This window comes from Diospyros lotus, chromosome 2 (assembly GCF_014633365.1).
Source record: "Diospyros lotus cultivar Yz01 chromosome 2, ASM1463336v1, whole genome shotgun sequence".
Taxonomy (NCBI): Eukaryota; Viridiplantae; Streptophyta; class Magnoliopsida; order Ericales; family Ebenaceae; genus Diospyros; species Diospyros lotus.
Window position 1 is genome coordinate 23,044,472 of NC_068339.1, and position 17,754 is coordinate 23,062,225.

The window sequence follows — 17,754 nt, forward strand, 5'->3', positions numbered from 1 at the left end:
AGTGGAGATGTGCAACGGACGAGAGAAAGAAAGAGAGAGGGCCGGACCTGTTGCAATGGAGAGAAAGAGAAAGAGAGAGAGGGAGGAAGAAGGATGAGAAAAAAGAAACATGGGAAAGGGTGAGAGAGAGAAGACAAATTTGAAATTTTGAGCAGAAAGGAACACGAGAGAGGGTGATAGAAAGAGGACAAATTTGAAATTTTGGGCAGTTTTTTTCATTGAAAATATATCGTGATATCTCACCAAAATATCGCAAGATTTCGTTGGATGGTTTTGAGGGTGGCATTGAGGGGTGGCCGAATAGCATTACTCCCATTGCAAAATGTAAAAAAAATCGCTGCAAAAAATGTATTTTGCGGCGGTTTTCTAAACCGCCATGAAAAAATTGTTGCAAAAAATCAATTTTTTTGTAATGCTACCTTCTTCGTTCACCTCCCTGTCCAATCATGAACTCTTGCATTGCCTGATTCATTATTGCAATCTGTTCCATCATAGTATTCACGAGCCTATTCAAACGCTAGATTTCTCTTGCGTTATCTTGGGCATATACTTCTTCTACAGCTTGGTTGCGAACTGCTCATCTTGGCGGCACTTTGGCTATCAAGGAACGAATCTGGCTATGATACCAACTGACGTAGTGGAAACATTTTAATAACCTGTTGATTTACTCACGAATGCTGAGTTATAGGACTCCATTAATAATTCGTTGATTCTAAAGAATATTGAAAAATAGAAGAGAATTATGGAAAAAATTTCAACAGAAATTTTATTGAGAATTCTGAAATTTACTTAAAAAACGTCTTATAAATATAGTATTTATAAGTTACAACTCCCAATACGACTAGAAAACTGGAAAACACCCCGAAAACCTTAAAACTCAAATTTTACCAAAAGAGGCAAAATTGAGTTTTCATTACAAAATTAAAATTAAATTAAAATAAAAAAATTCTCCAAAACGACATATTAAAATTCGCTTCCTAATGGAAGTTATTATCAAATCAATTATTTCCTAAAATAGTACAAACGCTAATTTCGAGATCTAAACAAAGGAATTTGCTCGAAAAACACAAAATTCACTAGCAAAGCTTGTGAGTTTGAATCCTCAATCTGATTCCATTGAAATTAGTCTTTGAAATCACTCGAATCGCACACTTTAAATTTGGAAAAATTTACGAAAATGCCATAAAAATTACCTAAAACCACTTCTCTTCAAATTTTTGTTGCATCAATCTCCTTCCACCTCTCATAAAATGCTAAACCCATCTCATCCAAATCAAAAATAAACTTTATTTTTAGACCTTAAATTTCACATGATGGGTAACGAGACTATTCAGGAAGAGCCTCGAATCTAAGAGCTTTCTGAGAAAGTCAACACGATATGTCACTTAAACTACCTCATCAGTGATAGTAGAGATTTTGGATAGAAAATTGAGATGATTAACCAAATTATTGGATGGAAAATTGAGATTCTTTCTAGTTTTTTTTTTTTCTAAAGTGTGATTTGATTTCAACAAAGTTTATAGTAAGCAATGTGCTTTGCCAATGTGTATACATAATTTTGAAGTTGGCCTGTTGGTTAATATGAAAATTTCATAGAAAATGTCACATCCAAAAAATTAAATTTTATCTTTATTATTTGACACATTATGTTTTTCATAGAATTGAATTCTATGATACAACAATTAAAACATATTTTGATCAATTTTTTTTATGAAAAATTTCATTTAGAGGAGTTAATTTTTATTTTTTTATATAAATTAAAAAATATTTTCTCTTCTAGCTAAATACTATCATCATCAACGACGAGCAATGTTCTTCGTACATAACTTTGTGATTCTCTGCAGTCCGTGCCGCTATAGCTCTCGGAGATGGCGCCTTACTGGTACAGAGGAGCACTCAACATCGGCTTCCAATTATCTATCACAATCGGCATTCTGGTTGCCAACGTCGTCAACTACTTCTTCGCCAAGATCGACGGCAGCTTGGGCTGGCGGCTGAGCCTGGGCGGCGCCATGGTCCCTGCTCTGATCATCACTGTCGGCTCCCTTTTCCTCCTGGAGACCCCCAACTCCATGATCGAGCGCAACCAGCCGGAGCAAGCCAAGGAGATGCTCCGGAAGATTCGGGGCATCGACGGCGTCGACGACGAGTTTGACGACCTGGTCACTGCAAGCCGGGTGTCCAGGCAAGTGGAGCATCCACTGCGGAACAGGCCGCAGCTTACTGGGATCAATGTCATTATGTTCTACGCGCCGGTTCTGTTCAAGACAATCGGTTTCAAGAGCGACGCTTCTCTCATGTCGGCGGTGATCACTGGCGGCGTCAATGTTGTTGCCACCACGGTTTCTATTTAAGGCGTGGATAAGTGGGGAAGGACGTTCCTGTTTCTTGAGGGTACTGGTACTCAAATGTTCCTCTCCCAGGTCAGTTTAATAATGCCTTTAAATGCAAAGGTTCACTCATATTTCGGTTTAATTCAGTTTTTACACTAAAATTAATAAAAAAAGAGAACCCATAAATTTAATCTCAAGACCCTCGATGTACTTATATTCACAATCCTACAGTAGTCTATGCTTTGTATAAACAAAATTACAGATCTTTCAATAAGGTAAAATAGGTAATAATTAGAAAGGTAAAATTTATCTTCTGCCCCTCATTATTTCATTACAATAAAGAGCATTGAGGTGCAAAAGGGGAAGATAAACCTACTGGAGGGAAAAAAAAATCATTATCCAATTGAAAATTCTCCTAATTCTCTAAATATTCTCATAGTATAGAGGTACTCTAAACACACAATCTTAATAAGCTGACTATATCATCTCTTAATGAAGGGAAATCAATTAACAACTATATTATAAAAACTTATTTATAATCGACAACTTTAATAGCATTAAGGTCTAGTTTGTATACCTATCATATCTCCTATTCACAATCAAATGGAATTCGGAGTAAGTTATTTAAGACTTGCAAAGAAGGTATATATCTTGGCATATATAATATCTATAGGTGATTCAGGTATCCTTGACCCTTCCATTTTTATTATTCCACAGTGGTAAGTATTCCCAAAACTGTCGTCATATGTATAGGCGATTAATTCGGTAAATTGCTTAATCTATGGACAGATGGTAGTTCGATCTGCATTGCAGCAAAGTTTGGAGTAGATAGGGAGCCCGGCGACCTCCCCAAGTGGTACGCCATAGCTGTGGTGCTGTTCATATGCATATACGTCGCGGGCTTTGCCTGGTGATGGGGGCCTCTGGGCTGGCTGGTGCCCAGTGAAATCTTCCCGCAGAAATCCGCTCCGCCGCCCAGAGCGTCAATGTTTCCGTCAACATGGTTTTCACCTTCGCCGTGGCCCAAGTCTTCCTCACAATGCTCTGCCACTTGAAGTTTGGACTGTTCATCTTCTTCGCCTTCTTCGTCGTGCTGATGACTGCCTTGGTCTTCTTCTTCTTCCCCGAGACGAAGAATATCCCCATCGAGAAGATGGCGGTTGTGTGGAAGAAGCACTGGTTCTGGTCCAGGTTCATGGGTGGAGTTGAGTATCCTGGTAATGCTGCAGCCCTTGAAATGGGCAAGTCCAAGGGAGATGAAGTCATGAGTCTGTTCTAGCAAAATCCAGATTTTTTTGTCAAAGCTTCTAGAGTAAAGCTGCTAAGTTAAGTTATTTGTAATTCTAGATAATTCTAATTATAACTAGACTAAGATAGTCAAATTAACTAGATAAATCTAGAACTAGTATATTCAATTAATGTAGTAAAGAAAATTCTAGAATTACCTTAGCAACTACCATAAATATATGTACCAAGTAGCTTATATATGGATGAATGAATTCCAACTTTAGTAACTGATATCTCAGTCTTCCTTACTCTCCAAACACATTACCTTTGCACCATTAACAACAACACACACATAAGATCTAACAAAGCTTATAAGTCTGTGTGAAATGTGAATGAATGAATTGGATCATATCCTTGCTGAAGTAATGCATGGATCCATGAGGATGATGATCTTGGCTGTAATCTGTTCATTTTCAATTTTTTGGTTTTTGTCCATACTATTGATTAATGCAAGAATTGTATCACGTGATGAATGTGATGCTTCCGTCAATTTAGTTGCGTGGTTGCTTGTTCGGCTTCTGTGAGTGGCTTTGTTACTTTCACAAAGTAGTGTTTAGTGGGGTCATTCAGTATGTTAATTAAGTGGAGTTCAAGAATGAAGGAACTTATATGTTCTTGAAGCCTAAGGGGACATTGTCGATAATTCCTTGTATAACACTGGTGCAACGAGAGTGAGAACTTGCTGCTTTAATGACAGGCCCTTTTGAGGCCTAACTTCACGGTTGAGGCTGGGTTATTACAGCTCACTCATTCTGTACTTGAGTGCTCAATAATTTCCAAATTTATCACTTTACCCATAAAAAAATCATATATGGTTTGCAACCTTTACGACAGACACCAACCTTATTTGACAAATTGATTAAGAGAGTAAATTTAACCAAAAACAATGAATACATATCAATTATTCAAATTTCAAACAAACTGTTAACATGCACGGGCAAACATCCAAAGAATAGAAAGCCTCGCTACTGATTCATCAAACCAAGAGAAACTTGGGGTTCTTCTGAACTCTTATTCATCATAGCCGAGCTAGCTAGATTCATCATCGACAGGGAGAGCGATGACTAATAAGTCTTGAAATTTATATAATTAATTAGGCAGCTGTGCCATTGACACAGAGCCATTGCCCAACAAAGAGAGCGCTGCAATTGAGATTTGGATTGATGAAGTCGAAGAAATTTAGGCTTATATTGAATGAATGAGCAACGTCAAAGCAAGTGTCACCGTCCTTCACGTCGGTGACAGAATCACATATCGGCGTTCCCTTTGCAGGGACTGGAGCTGTAAATGCAACACGCGAGAAACATACGACTCCAGTTAGCTGCTATTTAACTTTAAAAATCTTAAAAGACACTTTCCCTTTCAGAGGGCGTTTGTTTGGCATAGTAGTCTTTTTTTTCAAAAAATTCATAAAAGAGAATATATCATTTCTTCAAGAGTTCAATAATTTTTATTTGTTTTGTAAAGTTGGATTAGAAACTTATAAGTTTCGAGGTTAGAAGAAACACAAATTTTGTACATATTGATTTGAATAATATTCTATGACTAATATAAAGAGTATTTCAAGACAAAGGTAAGGAAAAACATAATAATGAGATAAAAATTAAAATTTAAAACTTAAATTTTGACTAAAGAAAACAAAAAAAATAAATAAATTTCAAACTCAAATTCCAAATGAATCAAACTCAAACTTAAACTAATCTGATTTTAATCTTTAACATTCTTGCATGGCTAATAAAGATGAGAAAACATGCATATATATATAGTGGGCTTTTGCTGCGACCATTATTAATTGAATCGAAATGGGCAGCGATAGGATGGTAGAAGACTTACTGCCAAGGAATGATCTGGCCTCAGACACGGCGATAATGAGAAAAAGAGAGAGCACCAAAGCCATGCTCACTGCATTGGTAGTTTTGTAGTTTGTCTTGGCCATTTTTCTCTCTCTCTCTCTCTCTATATATATGTGCGTGTGTTCTTCTTCTTGCTCACAGAAGTTGAAGATCGATTTGTTTCTCTTCTGGGCTGTGGCGTCCTTATTTCCATGTTCCGCTATTTATAGTAAACATTCAATGACCTTGAATGAGAACAACATACAAGCAGCCAAAATTGCATTGTGAATTTCCGGACATTTCCATATGGACGCTGCCGCCGGCTTATTAAAATGAACCGAACGATAAAATAATGAGGAAGAATTGATCCAAAAATGGATTTTAATACAACCATTGGTGAGAGGGTTGACAAAAATATGATTAATTAGGCTTCATAGTCATTGGGTTCGGGTTATATATGTTATTGCCTAACACAAAATGTATTTATTGTTTAGGAAAGTCATCTTAAAACTCCAAGAAGTCTGAAAAAAAAAAATAATAAATTAGAGGGGGTGCAAACATTCTGATGCCAAAGTTAGATTCCCAAACGAAGTTGTAGAACTCTTTGCAAGCTGAAGTTTATGCTTTGGAAAAATGAGCACTTAGCTGTTTATAGCTGAGTTAAGGGAGAGAGTGATAGCAGCTCCCAATTTTTTGAGATTAACTCTAATCTTTTTTATCCTAATCTATTACACTACTATGAGAAAAGATTACGAAGGTATATTTGTACATCTCTAGATTAGAAAATGCCCTGTGGGTGGGTTTTTGGGACCCCTTAAAGACTCTCCTGAAAACCTCGGTCTTCCCCTGGAGAGGTCTCACCTTTTTTTGTTGGAGCCTCCCGATGGTGTCTTGTAGGAACACTTTATTCGAGTGGTTTAAAGATGAAAAAATCTTTCCCTAAACTCGTAAAATTTCGTCTCTAATATTTTTGAGACGGAATTAGAGACATAATTTGGTTCATTTCAAAAAGGCATGTTGCTAAACAATTAGTGATGGATATTTTTATTTTGTCACTATTAGAGACAAAATTTCTTCATTTGAAAAAAAAAAATTTCACGTCTCTAATTTGATTGTATAATCAATCTCAAAATGGTCGTTGTCGGCCAACATCCATGGTAGATTCTGACGATCATGACCAGTCATCGGAATCGTCTTGATTTGATGACCAACATACCCAAAGACCAAAATGGTCCAATAGTTGGATTTCAATAGATGTGAAAATTAATTTTTTAAAAAATATTATTTGTTTTTGGAAGGGCAATATTGTTGGCCACCGTCTATGGTTGATTCTGACGACCAACATAACCAAATACCAAATTGATCCAATGGTCGAATCTAAATTGATCTAGAAATTATAATTTTTTTTTTTAGAAAATACTACCCATTTTTTGAAGGATATTGTTGGCCACTATCCATGGTAGATTCCGATGATTGAAACCGATTATTGGAATGGCCTTTGTCTGATTACCAACATATCCAAAAGCCAAAATTATCCAACAGTCGAATCTCAATAGATCTAAAAATTAATTTTTTAAAAAAATACTACTCGTTTCTAGAAGGGTATTACCGACCACCATCTATGGTGGATTATGGTGATCGGAATCTATCGTCAAAATCTTCTTAATCTAGTGACCAACATACCCAAAAATCAAAGCGATCAAATGGTTGGATCTCACTAGATCTAGAAATTAAAATTGAAGAACATTAAGTTTTTAATTACCTTAAATCGAAAAAACTTGAGTCGTCAATGTCTGAGATAGTAGTGAATGGCTAGAGGAGGAGTCAATGACCAACGGCTACTGGCTAGGGAAGAATAGAAGGAGGCATAGGTGAGAAAAATGGGTGAAAAAGGATGAGAAGAGGAGGACAAGGAGAAAATAATGAGATACAACCATTGGTACTATTATCAAATCAGGTGAAAAAGGATGAGAAGAGGAGGAGGAGGAGGAGGAGGAGAAAATAATGAGAGACAACCATTGGTACTACTATCAGGCAAAATTTAGAGACAAAAAATTCTTTTTTAGATTTTGAAAAACTTCCAAGACAATAGTTTTCGTCTCTCTGATATCAAGCAAAATTGAAAGACGGAAATTTTTTTGTCTTTGCTTTAGATAAAATTTCAGGGACTAAATTTTTTCTCTTAGATATCAAGCAAAATTTAAAGACAAATTTTCATCTTTGATTCTTGAAAAACTTAAGAGAAAGATTAAAGTGTTGCATATATTTAGTTTTCGAATATTCAGCTATATTTCCATATATCCTTCATTGTATTAGGAATTTGAGATAGAGTGAATGAAACTAAAATCTCTTCCATGTATTCTTCCTCCTTCAACAGATAGACATAGATAATTAACCCAATTCTACGAGAGAAATTGTATACAAATTGGCCCCTTAAGTAGAGAGGGGTGTTTAAGGCAGGCCCTTGGGGTCCCTTCCATGGAAAGGGACTGCATGCATGGGTATTCATATAATATATATACACATATATAATTATATATATTTTATACTTTATTGATACATATAAATTCATATATATTATACATATATTTAAATCATTTGACCAAATCGATTTTTTTTAAAAATTAAATCCGAAATTTATTTCCTTAAACCTCTAAATATTCTAAATATGTTTTATTTTTCATATATTCTATTTTGTGTTTCTATAATGACTAAAAAAAATTTTAATTGCTCATATGTCCTAATAAAACCCCGTATATACTCTTCCTTACTTTGTGTTTATATATGTAAAAAATATATTTTAACAAATATATTTATTTTCATACTTCTTTTAAATATTTTTGTAAAATAGATTTATTAATTATATATTAGTTAATAAAAAATATTGAATTATATACAATTGATAGTGGGTAGTAAAAAGAATTAACTAAACTTTATGTACAGTCGATTGAAGGAAATAAAAAATATAATTCTAATTGAATTTTGGTTTTATATTTAAAAATAAAAATTATTATAACTTATATATATACACACACATATAGAAGTGTGACTCTTGTTATGTACATCCAAATACAAAAATAATGTATTTTAAATAAAAAATTTATTAGATTGTAACTAGTAGTTGTAATTTAGTTTTTATATTTTTTAAGGTAAAATTTTAGACAAAGGTTAAAGTTAGTAAAGTCTTAAAATTAAATATTTTATATTTTTGCAAGGCTACGAGACTAAATCTTGGTAATTAAGTTTTATCTATAATTTTTTAAATAAAATATGAAAAGTGTTTTAGGAATTCAGTTTATTGACATGGTTTCATAAAACCAAAAATGCCCTATAGATATTAATAATTAACTTTGTCATTTTTTTAACTCATTTTGCTATATATTAACTCACTTCAATCCAAATATTTACCAAATATTAACTTTTAGAACCCATCTCAACTTGGTTAATTTATCAAATATTTTTTTTATAATCAAAATCACCTCATTAAACTCATCTTATCTCAGCACAGTAACTTAACTCAGCTCACCTAGCATCCATATCGGCCCTAAGTGAATCATCCAAATTTTAGGGTGGTAAAGGGTAAGTTTGTTGAAATGAAATAACATAAATTTTTTATCAATTTTTTATTATGTATGATTTAATCTTAACCATAAACATAGAATTTTTGTACTAATATTTATATGCTTTTCCTAGAAAAAAAAAGGAAATTAATCTATTGTAGTAACTCATCATATTTATAGTATATATATATGTGTGTGTTTTTTATTGACATATTATTTTAAGGATAAATTACACTTAGACCCTTACAATTTTGTCATTGCATGGAAACTCCATAAATCTTGATACGTTGCAAAATCCTAAAATTGTTAGTGAATATAATTTGGCAATAAATTTGAGAAAACTTTGCAATCATTATCCAAGTCAACTATATATTAAGGAAATTCAAAGAACATCAAGAACAGTGATTAATAGGCTATGGATGCATCAAGTCATTTTAGCCAAACAGGGAGGGAAAAAAAAACAGAGAAACATGGAGAGAACTGTATGTTCTTTTCCTTATTCATGGTCAGAGGTCAAAAAAAAAAAAAAAAAATCTGGAAATTGTGATAGCCGTTCATTGCAAGCTTTAAGCTGAGCCATCGATGCAAAGCCATTGACCTTCGAAGAGAGCATCACAGTTGAGATTTGGGTTGATGGATTGAAAGAATTGAAGGCTCAAATTGAAAGCTTTGGCAATCTGATCACAGGTGTCTCCGCTCTTCACGCCCACAACTGAAGCACAAGTCGGCGTCGGATTTTGACCCAGGACTGATCTGCCCTCGGCCATGGCGATAGCAAGAAGAAGAGAGATTAATAGGGCCATCCCCATCAGAACTTTGTTGCTCGTCTTCTTGGCCATGTTTCAATGTGTTCTTCTTCTTGCTCACAGAAAGCGGAGCTCTTTTTCTCTTCGAGATTGTGGCTTCTCACCATATCCTGGATCTATTTATACCGACTCTTCCATGAATGAGACCAATGCAGGGGACGAAAATGCATTGTTTACTATCGGAGATTATAATGGTCGCCGGCTCTATAAATAATAATAGAAATTCAGAAGTGAACTCTCTTGAACATTCAGTCACTTTGCTTTTATAAGCGTCGGATACTTAATTTTTTATCCAAGAGTAATCAAATGGTCATGTTCTTGCAGGGAACTACTTTTAGTGCAAGCTTAATATTCGATTAGGATTTTTATTTCTTTTATGGTAGGTAAAATGGCGAAAGTCTGGCCGCCTATAGTTGGAGGCTTTATGACAACTAATCCTAAGAGGCTACAACCAATGGATTCAACAGAATATGAAATAGAGATAACATAGCCAGAAACTACCCACAACCAACTAGATATATACGCAAAGAAGAAAATGCAACATAGAACTCACTCCAGAATTAGCTCATTTGCAATCGTTCATTCAACAACACATCAAATAGATTGATATCTGCAGTCACGATAGCTTCAACGAGCATAAACCTTCTACACCAATTTGCAATCGGAGTTGTAGTCTAAAGATTTTGGACAACTGCCCTAAGGGGTACCTAAAGTATGAATAGCTCTAAATCTAAAGTGTTAGTTTCAAAGGCAAATATATCCCAAGAGGGGGTGAATTAGGATTAGGGTAATTTTTTCGATAGTTTAAAGATCTATTGATTGTAGAATATTATGTTTCGAAATATCAAGGCGTTTATTTCAAAATCAACATTTCTGTTAAGTATGTTTCGAAATATAAATGAGTATGTTTCGAAATCAATATTTCTATTAAGTATGTTTTGTAACTTTGTCCTCTATTTTGCTTATTTTGAAACTTTTACCTTTTAAAAATGTTTCTTTTGAAAGCATGAACAATGAGAATAGGCAGGTAAAATCGTAAAGTAAATGCACACGAGATTTATAATGGTTTGACACTCCACTTGGTCCACTACTTTTAAGCTTACCCACTTGAAGGATTTTCAAACACAATCACTTTCACTAGTGATCAACCACAACAAAGGTTTTATCACGGTTCATCCTAAAACCTTGTACACGATGGGTTTTTATGGTTTAACTCAATGATTGATTGGTTTATCACATCACAATGCACTTCAAGGATTGATTGAATGGATCTTTTTTGAGAGCTTGTCAAAAAGGATTTCGTTCACTTGTGCTTGTGTATGTATCAATGTCTCTTGTATATGTGTTCTCGTATGTATGCTTGTGAGCAGTGGTTCTTGTTTTCAAAGAACTGATATATATACCAAGAAATAGAATTTTGGCTAATTATAATCGTTAGAGACAAGATGTTAAAATAGGCTTCGAAACACACTTTATTGGTTTCGAAACAACACACTTTTACACTAAGGTTTCGAAACATACATCACATGTTTCTAAACATCCAGCATTTACAGCTAGTTATGCACTTAGAAATAGAATGAGTAGGAGACAAAGTTTTATACTTGACTGTTTAGAAACATCTAGCCTTTACAACTGGTTATGCACTTAGAGACAGAATGAGTAAGAGACAAAGTTTTATGCTTCACATGATTTTGTTTTATTCTTTACTTTCAAAATTTTGAAATTGAAACAACCAAGTATGGAGATTAAATCAAAAGTAACCTTTAAAACAATTTTTGAATTAAAAGGCAAAAGCATGTCGGTTTTTCAAATATTTTGCTGTTAGAGATAGATGTTTCGAAACATGATATGAAGGTTTGGAAACATATTTCATAACATATGCAACTCAAATTTTAAATACTCTATTGATAGAAATGACAGAGGTTTTGAAACATATATACTATATAGGTTTCGAAACATATGCTTAAATCTCAATCAGGTTTTGAAATATAGCATGCAATATTAACAATCATTGAAACCTAATCAAAAGATATTTCAAAACGTGTATAGAAACATGGCAGAATGATGTTTCGAAACATGAAAACTAAGTTTCTAAACATGATGCATGAAATTTGAGTTTTTCAAACATTTGAACATTTGCGCAAAACATTATTCATGTATGTTTCGAAATATAAAAATTTTATTTCAAAATATGAGATTCACATAAATTTTTTTTATTCTAAGATAAGTTTTTCATCAAACACATTTTTTCATATATAAAACAATATGATACAACATAAAGTCCCAAATAGGGGATAAAAATGACCCAAGAAGGTTGTTGCACTCTTGGTAGAGTTTTAGGCTATGAACATTGCAACAAGGCTATTAACTAAAAACAAATGGATATAATCGTTTTTAATTATTTTATAGAAAAAAGTTATTTTTATCCCTTCAATAAACTAATTACAGTCTATAGTCACTTTGGATGTCAATTTTGATTGTGGTTGTGTAGAACATATTAAGATAAATCTGAAATGAAAATTGTGTAAAAAATTGAAACTGAAATCAGGTTTAACTGTCTAATGAAATTGCACTAGAAAAAGTTGTTATAGAGTGTAATTAGTTTGTTTATGGGATAAAAATATATTTTTTTCAAAAAAAATGATTAAAAACGAATTTTCTATTTAAGATGTAGTTAGTTTTTACAATTTCTACTATTGCACTATATAGATATATAAAAATGAGACTAATTAAAAGAATTATTTTTGTCAGATTAAGTAGGCCAATAATTGTCAATTTTCAATATAAAAAAACAATCATTTCAAGATGGACTTGAGATGAATTTTGAGATGTAAATATATCTATCTCAGATTTAATACTAATTTTAAGACAAAAAAATATTTGTCCCAAATTCGAGAATAGATCCTAAGATGGAAAAGTATTCTTCTTAAATTTGAGAAAGAAAAAATATTCTTCACAAATTTGAGACAAATTATCTCCATCTTAGTTTGGAGATAGATTTTGATAAAAAAAAATAAATAAATCCTTTACATTTTGAGATAAGAAAATGTCTATTTCAAATTTGGGATAGATTTTGAATAAAAAGTTATCCATCACAAATTTAAGAAAAATTCTTTTTGTCTTAGATTTGAGATGGATTTTTAGATGGATGTTGAAATGGAAAAACATTTGTCTCAAATTTTGGACGAATTTTAAGAGAAATTATATATGTCTCAAATTTGAGATAAGAAAATATTTGTTTCAAATTTGAGATGAAAAATAATCCCAATTGCAAGTTTGAGATCGTGATTCGTTTGTCTGGACTGAGTTAATGAATACGAAAAGAAAGAAGAATAAGCATACCAAGGGATTTGAAGTGGTTCAGTCAATAATCGGCCGGCCTGCCTTTGCAAGCACTCCGACGCTCAAGTAAGTAAGAAAGTAAGGAGAAGATCGTGTATCAGTAGGTCAGAGGAAAAACATACCATTCTCTCCCTAGAGCTGGCTCATATAAGAGGAGGAGATGTCTTCCTCTCTGCATGTGTCGTGCATTTGCAGGTAGGTGATGGGATTGAGTTTCCAACACTGGTAGAGGTATCCAGGTGGCGGCATAGTATCGACGAAACCCTCATTTCTTGCTATGCGAGCTGAATAGTTAAGTCAGCGAGTTGAGAGCATTGCTGAGAGGTCGCTTGGTTAGGCCAACGAACTTGGAAATATCAATGGGAGCTCGCTTGGTTTTGTGGTTTGAGCTTGAGTCTCAGCGATGTGTGGTCTTATTCTTATGAGCTCGACCTTGGCTTATCGAGTTTGAGAAGATTGAGCCGACCCGTTAGATCGAACCCAGCCCACAAGAAGCGGTCCAAAAAATAACTATAACAATTTTTATGTCAAACACTATGACACAATCTGAGCATTAGAGCACCAAATATGGATATGGCTGCGAGGGAGATGGAAATATTAAGATCGGTATGGAACATATATATAGAGTAAAAATATAAAAAAGAGATATGAAATTATTTGTTCAATTAAGATGAATGAAATAAGATAAATATTTAGTAAAATATATTAAGATAAATAGAAAAAACATTGATAAGAAACTCTTAGACATATAAAATTATAAATGGGGGAATATCAATCAAAACACCGTTGGGCTTTGGTTGTGAGTTTTGGAGTCGTGGGCCCTCCAGTTTGTTTGGTGTTTTGGATAATCAAAACAGACTCAAATTCACTTTTCGTGTCCAAATCAGCCTAATAACTGTCACTTCATCCAAACGCTGCTCAGAATCATTTTTTTTTTTTTTTTGTCCATAGCACGGTATGTCTACGTCATCTCAATTAAAATTAAATTTAATAATATTTTAATTACTGTCAAATTCAAAATTATAATTATGATCAAATTAAAAATCTTAATGACAAATTTAAATGAAGAGTGACTAATGGCTGGGGTGGAATTAATTGTGACTTACATTATGTGGAACTCTCCAACTTTTGACTTGAAGCGACAAAACTCTTCTCCAGAGTTCCATCTGTTCTCACTGTCTCCCATTGCTTAAACTCTTTCTATATGTACTTTAATCTTCTTGGAATTACCGCTTTGCACGGTCTCCCACTTGTTAGTGTTCTCAATTTTGGTAAAAGAGGTAAATCTTCTTTCTCTTACCTTTGTGTGTTTTCAGTATCCGTATCTCTCTAAACATTAGAAATAGGGATGCCAGGCGTTTGAACATTCGTGTTTGGTAGGGTCATTCAGTATGTTAATTAAGTGGAGTTCAAGAATGAAGGAACTCATATGTTCTTGAAGCCTAAGAGGAAATTGTCGATAATTCCTTGTATAGCATTTGTGCGGCGAGGGTGATGGCTTGCTGCTTTAGTGACAAGCCTTTTTGAGGCCTAACTCATGGTTGGGGCTGGGTTATTTACAACTCACTCGTTCTGTACTTAAGTGCTCAATAATTTCTAAATTTATCACTTTACCCTTAAAAAAATCATATATGGTTTGCAACATTTACGACAGACACCAACCATAGTTGACAAATAAATTAAGAGAGTGAATTTAACCAAAAACAATGAATACATTTCAATTATTCAAATTTCAAACAAACTGTTGATGACATGCACGGGCAAACATCCAAAGAATAGAAAGCGTCGCTACTGATTCATCAAACCAAGAGAAACTTGGGGTTCTTCTGAACTCTTATTCATCATAGCCGAGCTAGCTAGATCCATCATCGACAGGGAGAGCGATGACTAATAAGTCTTGCAATTTATATAATTAATTAGTCAGCTGTGCCATTGACACAGAGCCATTGCCCAACAAAGAGAGCGTTGCAATTGAGATTTGGATTGATGAAGTCGAAGAAATTTAGGCTTATATTGAATGAATGAGCAACGTCAAAGCAAGTGTCACCGTCCTTCACGCCGGTGACAGAATCACATATCGGCGTTGGCTTTGCATGGATTGGAACTGTAAATGCAACACGCAAGAAACATACCACTCCAGTTAGCTGCTATTTAATTTTAAAAATCTTAAAAGTCAACACTTTCCCTTTTAGAGGGAGTTTGTTTGGCGTAGCGGTCTTTCTTTTTTTTTTTTTTTTAAAAAAATTCATAAAAGAGAATTTATCATTTTTTCAAGAGTTCAATAATTTTTATTTGATTTGTAAAGTTGGATTAGAAACTTATAAGTTTCGATGTTAGAAGAAACACAAATTTTATACATGTTAATTTGAATAATATTCTATGACTAATGTAAAGAGTATTTCAAGACAAAGGTAATTAAGGATAAACATAATAATGAGATAAAAATTAAAATTTAAAACTTAAATTTTGACTAAAGAAAACAAAAAAAATATAAATTTCAAACTCAAATTCCAAATGAGTCAAACTCAAACTTAAACTAATCTGATTTTAATCTTTTAACATTCTTGCATGGCTAATAAAGATGAGAAAACATGCATATATATATATAGTGGGCTTTTGCTGCGACCATTATTAATTGAATCGAAATGGGTAGCGATAGGATGGTAGAAGACTTACTCCCAAGGAATGATCTGGCCTCAGACATGGCGATAATGAGAAAAAGAGAGAGCACCAAAGCCATGCTCACTGCATTGGTTGTTTTGTAGTTTGTCTTGGCCATATTTCTCTCTCTCTCTCTCTCTCTCTCTCTCTCTATATATATATATATATATATGCGTGTGTTCTTCTTCTTGCTCACAGAAGTTGGAGATCGATCTGTTTCTCTTCTGGGCTGTGGCGTCCTGATTTCCATGTTCCGCTATTTATAGTAAACATTCCATGACCATGAATGAGAACAACATACAAGCAGCCAAAATTGCATTGTGAATTTCCGGACATTTCCATATGGCCTCCGCCGCCGGCTTATTAAAATGAGAGGAACGATAAAATCATGAGCAAGAATTGATCCAAAAATGGATTTTAATACAACCATTGGTGAGAGGGTAGACAGAAATATGATTAATTAGGCTTCATAGTCATTGGGTTTGGGTTATGTTATTGCCTAACACAACAATGTATTTATTGTTGAGGAAAGTCATCTTCAAACTCTAAGAAGTCTGAAAAAAATAAATAAAAGGGGGCGTAGCATATTCCTTATGCAAACATTCTGATGCCAAAGTTAGACTCCCAAATGAAGTTGTAGAACTCTTAGCAGGCTGAAGTTTATGCTTTGGAAAAATGATCACTTAGCTGTTTATAGCTAAGGGAGATAGTGATAGCAGCTCCCAATTTTTTGAGATTAACTCTAATCTTTTATATCATAATCTATTATACTATTATCAGAAAAGATTACGAAGGTATATTTGTACATCTCTATATTAGAAAATGCCCTGTGGGTGGGCTCGGTACCACTTAAAGACTCTCCTGGAAACCTTGGTCTTCCCCTGGAGAGGTCTTACCTTTTTTTGTTGGAGCCTCCAGAGGGTGTCCTGTAGGAACACTTTATTCAAGTGGGTCTCCAGGAGCCCTTCCCCAGAGCAAGATTTCCCCTTTGTTGGTAGGCCTATTTTTTGGGCTTGGCCTTCATGGGCCTCGTTAATGGGCTTAGGCTTATGTGCATATCTCCATACTCTTCCCTCAAGGTCTCTCGAAGGGAAGAGTATCATTAAAAAATGCCGGACTGCCCTCTTGGTGGAAACTCTCCCAGATACAATGGCATGGCTTTTCCATGGGGATTTTGTTTTTGAACTTGTTTGTTTTCACTTAGCCTATGTGAGGACTTAACGCTATAAAAAAAAAAAAAAAACTAGGTTTAAAGATGAAAAAATCTATCTCTAAACTCATAAAATTTCGTTTCTAATATTTTTGAGACGGAATTAGAGACATAATTTGGTCCATTTCAAGAAGGCAGGTTGCTAAACAATTAGTGATGGATATTTTTATTCTGTCACTATTAGAGACAAAATTTCTTCATTTGAAAGAAAAATTTCGCGTCTCTAATTTGATTGTATAATCAATCTCAAAATCAGTCAAATTTTACATATAGAGAAGGAATTTATTTTTGTCTCTAATTCAAAATATGGACTAATAAAAATTTAGAGACGGAAAAAATTGTCTCTAAATCAACTATGGAGGAAAAGAATTACTAGTCGTCGTCGGCCACTATCCATGGCAGATTCTGACGATCATAACCAGTCATCGGAATCGTCTTGATTTGATGACCAACATACCCAAAGACCAAAATGGTCCAACAGTTGGATTTCAATAGATGTGAAAATTAATTTTTAAAAAAATATTATCTATTTTTGGAAGGGCAATATTGTTGGCCACCGTCTATGGTTGATTCTGATGACCAACATAACCAAATACCAAATTGATCAAATGGTCGAATCTAAATAGATTTAGAAATTATTATTTTGTTTTGAGAAAATACTACCCATTTTCTGAAGGATATTGTTGGCCATTATCAACGGTAGATTTCGATGATTGAAACCGA

General features: G+C 33.9%; 1 pseudogene; it reads left to right on the top strand.

The window, feature by feature from the left end:
* LOC127794722 (sugar transport protein 1-like) overlaps nucleotides 1-17,754 on the top strand; it is a 31,500-nt pseudogene that overhangs the window by 2,910 nt on the left and 10,836 nt on the right.